The sequence below is a fragment of the Eptatretus burgeri genome, chromosome 7, assembly GCF_056783735.1.
Source record: "Eptatretus burgeri isolate ZD-2024b chromosome 7, Ebu_testis_v1, whole genome shotgun sequence".
NCBI lineage: Eukaryota > Metazoa > Chordata > Myxini > Myxiniformes > Myxinidae > Eptatretus > Eptatretus burgeri.
Window position 1 is genome coordinate 97,458,607 of NC_140967.1, and position 8,032 is coordinate 97,466,638.

The 8,032-nt window shown below is 42.9% G+C and overlaps 1 long non-coding RNA gene across 1 annotated transcript in view; it reads right to left on the minus strand.

Annotated features, from left to right (window-relative positions):
* LOC147023863 (uncharacterized) overlaps positions 1-8,032 on the minus strand; it is a 57,575-nt gene that overhangs the window by 47,833 nt on the left and 1,710 nt on the right. Inside the window, exons 1-2 of the long non-coding RNA XR_015060406.1 lie at positions 7,732-8,032; positions 7,365-7,479 (exon numbers count right to left, since the gene is read on the minus strand). The exon at positions 7,732-8,032 is cut by the window's right edge and continues 1,710 nt beyond it. This is a non-coding gene — a long non-coding RNA (uncharacterized LOC147023863). The remainder of the gene's footprint in view (positions 1-7,364; positions 7,480-7,731) is intronic.

Sequence of the window (8,032 nt, forward strand, 5' to 3'; positions counted from 1 at the left end):
GAAGAATAAACTTTTGAACGGCCGACGACTCCAGTCAGACCAAATGGATGTTTTTTTGAAATCACCTTTTTTATATTATTATTTTTTAGGTTCTTGCGCTAGACGAAGTTTTCCAACATGTTGCCATTGAAGGCTCCAACAGGGACACCTCCAGGGCAGACACAAGCACCACTGAAGTGTCCCACAATGGAGTCTTCCTGCACTGGGAATGATCATCTGGAGGAGAGCCCTGCACCTGGTAACGATGTTTTATATTTCCTGTGAACTTTCTTTTTGATCCTTCTTTATGTCATGAAATTGTGCTCAATCATTTGTTCACAGCAGGTCAACAGGTTTATTGGAATGAATTGTTGATAAATTATTTTGTGTTCGGGTTCCTTGTGATTCATGTTTTAACAAGGTGATGTTAGCTTCATTATCATCACACTCTCACACTTGGGGAACGACTGTCACCATTTAATACCACAATGAGGAACTTAATAAAAACAAGAATCAAACTACGTTGGGTTTCCCTCCATCTGATCTTGTTATTAAATATATTTTTCTTTGTATTGACACGTGTCTCCCTCATCCCATAGAATTTCTGGAGGACATGGAAGACGACAACTCGAAACAGGACCTGGAGTATGAGGAAGAGGACGACGTGGTGGTTGTTTCTTGGGAAATCGTGCTTCATGATGTGATAACTCTCATGGAATGTTTATTCGTTTTTGATTCGTTCAAACGATTCTACAGGATCCTGAAATTGTCATTGGGAGGATTTTTCAATCGTTGAGAAATCAGTAGAAGAGGAACAAGGGACGGCGTGGATCCGAAATTACTGCGATTGTGCATCGGAATTCTTTTGAGACTGGTGACATGACGCAAATTTATTGGGACTGGTGAGAGGAATGATTTTGACAGGAAATGGAACTCTGTCCTCTCTGATAATTTTATTTCAATAAAAATTAATATCATTGATGATGTTGAGAATCCCCTTTTCTCATCGGGACTTTCCAAGTGCCGCTGTGGCTGTTCCAACACCCAATCATAGTCACCTCCACCACTGAAAGTGCTTTCACGTCTGATTGTCTGTCTGTTTGTATGGAGGATATCTCAAAAAGTTGTGGACGGATTCGAATGCAAAATGGTGGACAGCTTGGGTGTGTGGCAAGGACGAAATGCTTAGATTTTAGTGAAGATATTAATCGTGATCCTAGAATTTTAAAAGTAATTCTTCACTAATGATATATCGGACCAAAAAGACATATTGCACGAATTTTCAAAAAGTTGTGGACGGATTCTCACGAAACTTGATGGAAGAACAGAACAGAAGAATCATGGAACTCGATCAGATGCTGCAAGGCCAGAGTCATCATGCAACTCCACTGGATGGCATCAGCTTACATGTCTTGAAAACTTGCTCTGTTGCTCTTGCACATCCTCTCTCTCTCTCTCTGCCCTTTTCACTCCAACATTTGGCCGAGATCATCTTCCATCTGCTTGAAATGCAGTTACATCATAACATGACATAAAAAATAGGGGCAATACCCCTGGGTGCTCACCTTGTTGCAACTGGATAAGAAAACCAGGGAACCACTGAAGGTGTGGATAACCCACAAAATATTTAACGAATAGGAAAGTAAATACCTGTGGATTGTTTTTAATGCCGTGAACAAACTTTGGTACATCATGGGTGATGAAGGTTGTGGTCAAGTTTCATCAATATTGTGTGTGCAGTTTCCAACAAGAGAGAAAATACCGATTTGGGGGAGGGGGGCAACCCCCCCCCCCCCGTAAAACCCCTGAGACCATGCTTTATTCAATGTCTTGAACAAACTTTAGTGCCTCATGAAGAGTGAATGTTGTGCTCAAGTTTCATCAAAGTTGTGTTTGTAGTTTCGGAGAAGAAAGCAAATACATATCTTGGTGGGCAACCTACCCCCTGATACCCTGCTGGATGCCAATTTTTTTTTCTAGATGTCGTGGACAAACTTTAGTAAATCACAGGTTTTGAAGGGTTTGGTCAAGTTTCATCAAGATTGCAAGTGTAGTTTCTGAGAAGAAAGCAAATATCTATTTTGGGGTAAACCCCCCGTAGACACCTTTAGGGGCCAATTTTTTTTAATCCCATGAACAAACTTTGGAACATCACGTGTGTTGAAGGCTGTGGACAAGTTTCATCGAAATTGTGTTTGTAGTTTCAGAGAAGTTGCACATGTTTGTGGATAGACGGACGGACGGAATGACTTCGCGCCATCCCATAATCTCCCCGGAACTAGAGAGACATGAAAGAAGTAAATAGACACCTGAAATTTATTCATTTCATCTGTATAAAGCAAGTTTTACTTGGTGATTTGTACTAATATTCAACTATATATTTGCAGGAACGAGTTCCTGGGTCTTGTATGACAATGAACTATGCCTCGAACCAGGGAGCACACAAACTGCGATTTTGAAAGAGGACGAATTGTTGGCCAATCGGAAGGTGGAGTTAGCCAGCATCAGATCACTCAGAACCTTGGAATTCCACTTTATACGGTCAATCAGATGATTGTGCAATTCACCAGCGAAGGCACGGAATCTACAGCTTCCTGGTCTGGGCAATCTGGGCCTTCAGATAGGTGTCTTCGAGCTGTCAAGTGGAACATTGAGAAAACTCCCCGTTGCAAGGCAGGTCCAAGTTAGCTCAATAATTGTCATGTGGTACCGTCATCAGTTGGGCTACTATGGGAGAGAGCAGCGAGGAGAAAATCTCTTCTTGGACCACCCAACATTCAAAGGAGAAAGAAGTGGGTTGACGAGATGGCCAACAGACCCTTGGAGTTTTGGCAAAACTGTCATTTTTTTTCAGATGAGTCCCAACTTGCTCAATTTTCTGAGAGTGGACATGTAGATTTCCCTTGTGGAGTGGGTCTGGAGACTTCCCAGTCAAGAGTTCTCTTTGAACCGATTGCAGCCAACTGTCAAACATAGTGGTTTTTCAATGATGGTGAGGGGAGGATTCTGGAGCACTGGTCGATCAGAGATTGTAGAGTGTGTTGGCTTTCTGTGAGGTATGTAGAGTGTGAGGTATTTGCTCTGCTGCGTGCTGTTCTAGTTTGAGAGACGTCATCCGAGATGGAAGAATTGAACAAAGCTTTTGCTTCAGAGCAAAATGACCATCCATGATGGACAATGACTTTATTTTTATTATTATTATTATTTATACATTCAATGTCAAAGTTCGCATAAGAGCGAACACACAGAACATATAAAAAGGGCAGCAGAAGACATGAGGGATGGGAGAGGGAAGCACAAAACAGTGTGGAATAGACACATGAGGAGATCTGTGGAAAGGAGAGGGATGGGGCAGGGTACACGGGATAAACACGATGGACACTACAGGGACTTTCAGGAAGGAAAGCAGGGAATATAAAGGAACTGGGTTTGGGTTGGATTAATGGGGGTAGAAAAGATCCTGCTTTTGGATGGGGGAAGATAACAGATGGTTTGAAGAGCTGGAGGGAAGAGTGTGATTGAATAGAGTGAGGGGGTTTGTTCCAAAGGTGGGGGAAAAAAAGAGGAATGACACAATGAAGGTGAGCAGTGATTCTTGATTTTGGTAGTTCAACCAGAAAGGGGTTGATGGCAGACCTTGAGCGCCCTGTAGAAATATGTTCGGGACAGACAGCAGACTGAGCGGGGGTGGGGTGGGGGGCAAGGCCGGAGAAAAGATGGTAGAAGACAAAGACCACCGACCTGCCTGCAGTGAGAGAGTGAGAGACCCAAAGACTCAGCCTCATCACAGCAGACACCAATGATCTAAATGCCTTGGTTTCCACAGCGTGAAGCTGAGAAAGGTGAGAGGAGGGAGCACCAGCCCAGAGGGGAGAGTAGTACTCCATCAGGCTGTGGATGAAAGCTTTGTATGTGGTCGAGTTCAGGTGTGCCAAGGAAGGACTTTGCACGATGTAGGATTCCCATCACGACTGGCTCTGGAGGCCACCTTGGAGATGTGGCTTTCCCGGGAAAGATCATCGCAGATATTGACGCCCAAAAGTTTGAATGAGAAGCCTTCTTCAAGAGGACTGTTGAGAAAGTAGATGGGGGCTTTTCTTCCAGACGGTCCTTTCAGAGAGACAATGTGAGAGTGTGAGATTTGCCAGGCTTGAAGGACATGTCCCACGTATTGGACCAGCTTGTGATTTTACCCAGATCTTCAGAGAGTGAAGAAGCTGCTGCTTGCCGATCTGAGGGATGACAGATGGTGTGGCAGAAGGTGGAGTCATCAGCAACGAGATAAAGAGAATTTTCCAGTCAGACAGATCATTGATGAAAACCAGAAAAAAAGCACTGGGCCCAGAACACTGCATTGAGGAACTCCAGTCTGTAAAGGAAAAGGGGATGAGAATTCCATCAAGAGCCACACATTGACTGCGACAGGAGAGGAAGTCTGCGAGCCATGAGTTGAGAATTCCTTGGATACCATAGGAAGAGAGTTTGGTGAGCAGGGCAGGGTGCCAGACCGTATCAAAAGCACATGATATGTCTAGGAAGATGGCTCTATTCTCATGTCTGGCAATGAGGACCTCCATCCTTTGTTGGGAAAGCAGGAGCTGAAAGTCCAGGGAAGAGTGACCTGGTCTGAATCAAAATTGATGATCAGAAATCAGACCTTTGGAGAAGAGGAAGGATTTAATGTTGGAAGCGATGATGGCTTCCCTAACCTTGCTGATGATTGGGAGAAGGCTGATTGGTCTGTAGTTGCAAGGATCTGTTTTTGCACTTTTTTATGCAGAGTGGTAATGTTTGCTGATTTCCAAGCAGATGGCAGATGACCTTGAGTAAATGAGAGGGCGAATATAATAGAGATAGGGTGAGCAAGAGCAGCTAGTTTAGGGTTTTAGGACACGTGGGCTGATGCCGTCTGGACCAGTTGCAGAATCAGAGTCGAGATTTGACAGCAAGCTCTCCACCTTGTCAGGAGAAAAGAACACAGAGTCAAAGAACAACTGGGTGTGACTGGGTAAGATGGGTAGAGAAAGCGTTGGGTTTCGGACACAAGATTTAGAAACAAACACAGAGTTAAGGCATTCAGCCTTTTCACGTCCAGTGTCAGCTCTGCGGCCATTTTGAGGTAAGGACTGGGACAGAGGGGAGAACATTCGCCAGAAACATACTTAACTGGACACCACCAGGATTTGGAGGAGGGAGACTGGTTTGAGAGTTCAGACATCAGACTTGAGATTTGAATGATGTTTCCTGGCTCTCCTCAGGGTAGACACGCACCTGTCCCATGCTTTATGTAAGAAACTGAGATTGCCTTCAGTTGGATTTGCCTTCTATGAGGCGAAGGCAAGTTGTTTCAGGAGAACTGCCTCGCCGCAAGCTTCAGTGTACCATGGGTGGGAGGAAGGGTAGGACAACTGAATATGAGAGGGGATAAATCTGCGCATGAGGGAAAGTAAGTTCCTTTTAAAGAATTCCCAGGATGAGTTGATGTTGGAGAAAGTAGATATGGGGATGGGAGACCAGTCTCGAAGTTTGATGGCTGCTTGAAGAACCTGCCAGTCAACCTGAGTGAAATGCCAGACTCAACGGGGCTGAGGAGGTTCTCTAATAACAACCAGAAAGATGTCTACTTTCACAAGGACGTGGTCAGAAGAACTGATTGGAGCCGAGGAAGAATAGCAGACGTTTTCTTGGAAATTGGTCAAAATGAGATCCAGAAGAGATGGAGCACCATTGGTTGAGATCTGGGTCTGGACGTTGACCGATTGAGTGAGTCCCAATGAGTCGCGGAAGACTTTTGCTGAAAAGCCTTGGTAGGTGAGGGAGGTACCCACACCCAGTCAACTGGCATGATGGCAATTGAAGTCACCACATATGAGGAAGAGAGAGTTCAGATGAGAGGATAGAAGTTGGTCCATGTTTTCGGATAGTGAGGTGGAAATGGAATCGTCACTTGGTATGACAGGAAACAGGAAATGACTTGGTATGAAGATAGATATTAAAAAAACAGAAAGGGACCCACAAAAGTCTGGAGTGCAAGAACTTTAATAAGCCTGGCGTTGGCTTCGCGGTTTGGGTGGCTGGCTTGGCATCCGAGAGTCCTGAGTTCGAGCCCAGTCTGCTGCTGAATCAACACCAGGGGGTTGACCAGCCTGTCATCCTTCCGAGGTCGGCGAAATGAGCAACAGTGTACTGGTAACAGGGGCACCAGTGTACTGGTAAACATCAGCAGCATAGCCTCATCCCTTACCAATGATGCAACCAGCAGCCCCAAGGCTGCACAACTGGTGTATGTGTGTAGAACCCTTCCAGTACACATGGGAGAGTTTTTAAGCCTTCTGGAAACAAAATGCACTTTTAAACATCTGCTAAAATCGAAATTTTATTTTAAACAAAGCCACTCCCACTCACCCATCCCACTTACACCTCTCCCCATCCCAGATCTCCACACAGTGCTAAAGTAAAATTATTCTCTCCCAGCATCACTTCAACTCTCATCTTGTATATGTATGTATGTATGTATGTATGTATGTATGTATGTATGTATGTATGTATGTATGTATGTATATATATATATATATATATATATATATATATATATATATATATATATGTATATATACATATATGTTTATATATATATATATATATATATATATATATGTATGTATGTATGTATGTATGTATGTATGTATGTATGTTCCCAAAATACAGCCAAAACGGTACATGACAGCGCAAAAATTTTCGTGCCACCTTGCTCACCATTTGCCTGTGGTGTGCAGTATCAAGTTTCATTAAAATCGGTCAACGAAAAAAATTATTAAAAAATCAATTCCCGATTAAGTCAAGTACTCTTCGGGATTATTTGATCAATGCAAACAAACAACCTCAGCGGTATGGTTCGTTGGAGCTATCTTCTCTTTTTTTTGAAATGGTTTATTGAAAAAAATCTGAAACATTTGGTATAGACAAAGAACGATTTATTTTTAAGCATAAAATAAACATCGCTATTTTGATCTACTCCTTCCGTGTTGATTAATAAATAAAATTGTGTTTTGAAGATTAGCGCAATAATTTCTTCGACTTTCTTTTCTGGTTTTTTTTTTTTCACATTGACGCGCAACATCAAGTTTCATTCAAATTGGACAACGAAAAAAATTATTTAAAAAAAATCAATTCCAGATTCAGTTAAGTATTCTTTGTGATTATTTGATCAATGCAAACAACCTCAGCGGTATAGTGAGCTGGAGCTATCTTTTTTTTCTTTTGAAATGATATTTTTTTCATCAACCGCTGTCACAACGGGTTCACAGGTCGTCTAGTAATTCATTAAAGTTACGACAAGCAAACATACTGTACTCAGTAACCCACAGACTAAACGACATTATTACCTGTTTCCCTGTAACAATGGACAGGGAGGTCAAAGGGCACAGGAAACGCAAGGTTCTAGTTCACAAGTGATGGTGGGTTTGCAGATCCAGTGCAAAAGACATGAGAGTTTTTTTTCTGTGTACGAAGCAGGAAACAATTACAGGCAATGAGACACTGGTTTCGACCTATTTGAGTCAGTGTGTAAGCAAGATGTCAAAGTTCATGCAAAAAGTAAATGAGTTTCACGCCAGGCAGCCAAAAAGTACCATCAATGCCTGTGTCACGTAAATATGCTTTCGCCACCTTTGAAATAAGTATATAAAAGTCAGTGTGAGCCTGGTGCATTCTGGGGGCCTTGAGGGTTGTGCTCGATGTGCAGCGACTTACAAACATTCGAGGCACAAACAAGACTCCCAGTTCGAATGATCGGATCATCAACTGAGTCCCACTCTTCCCAAGAGCACCCCAAGCAGCTTTGGATAAGTTAGCACTGCTAAAACAGAGAGGTATGTGTAAGGGGAGATTGGATACGTGCAAACAAACACAGAAATAAAATGGAAAAATTCAGGGACAAGAATAGTGCACAAAGTGAGGAAACAAAAGAGTTCTATGTTCAGTGCAATACGCTATCGGGTGTACTGACCTACCAAAGTGAATAATTACACAAATCGTCATACTCGGAACTGCA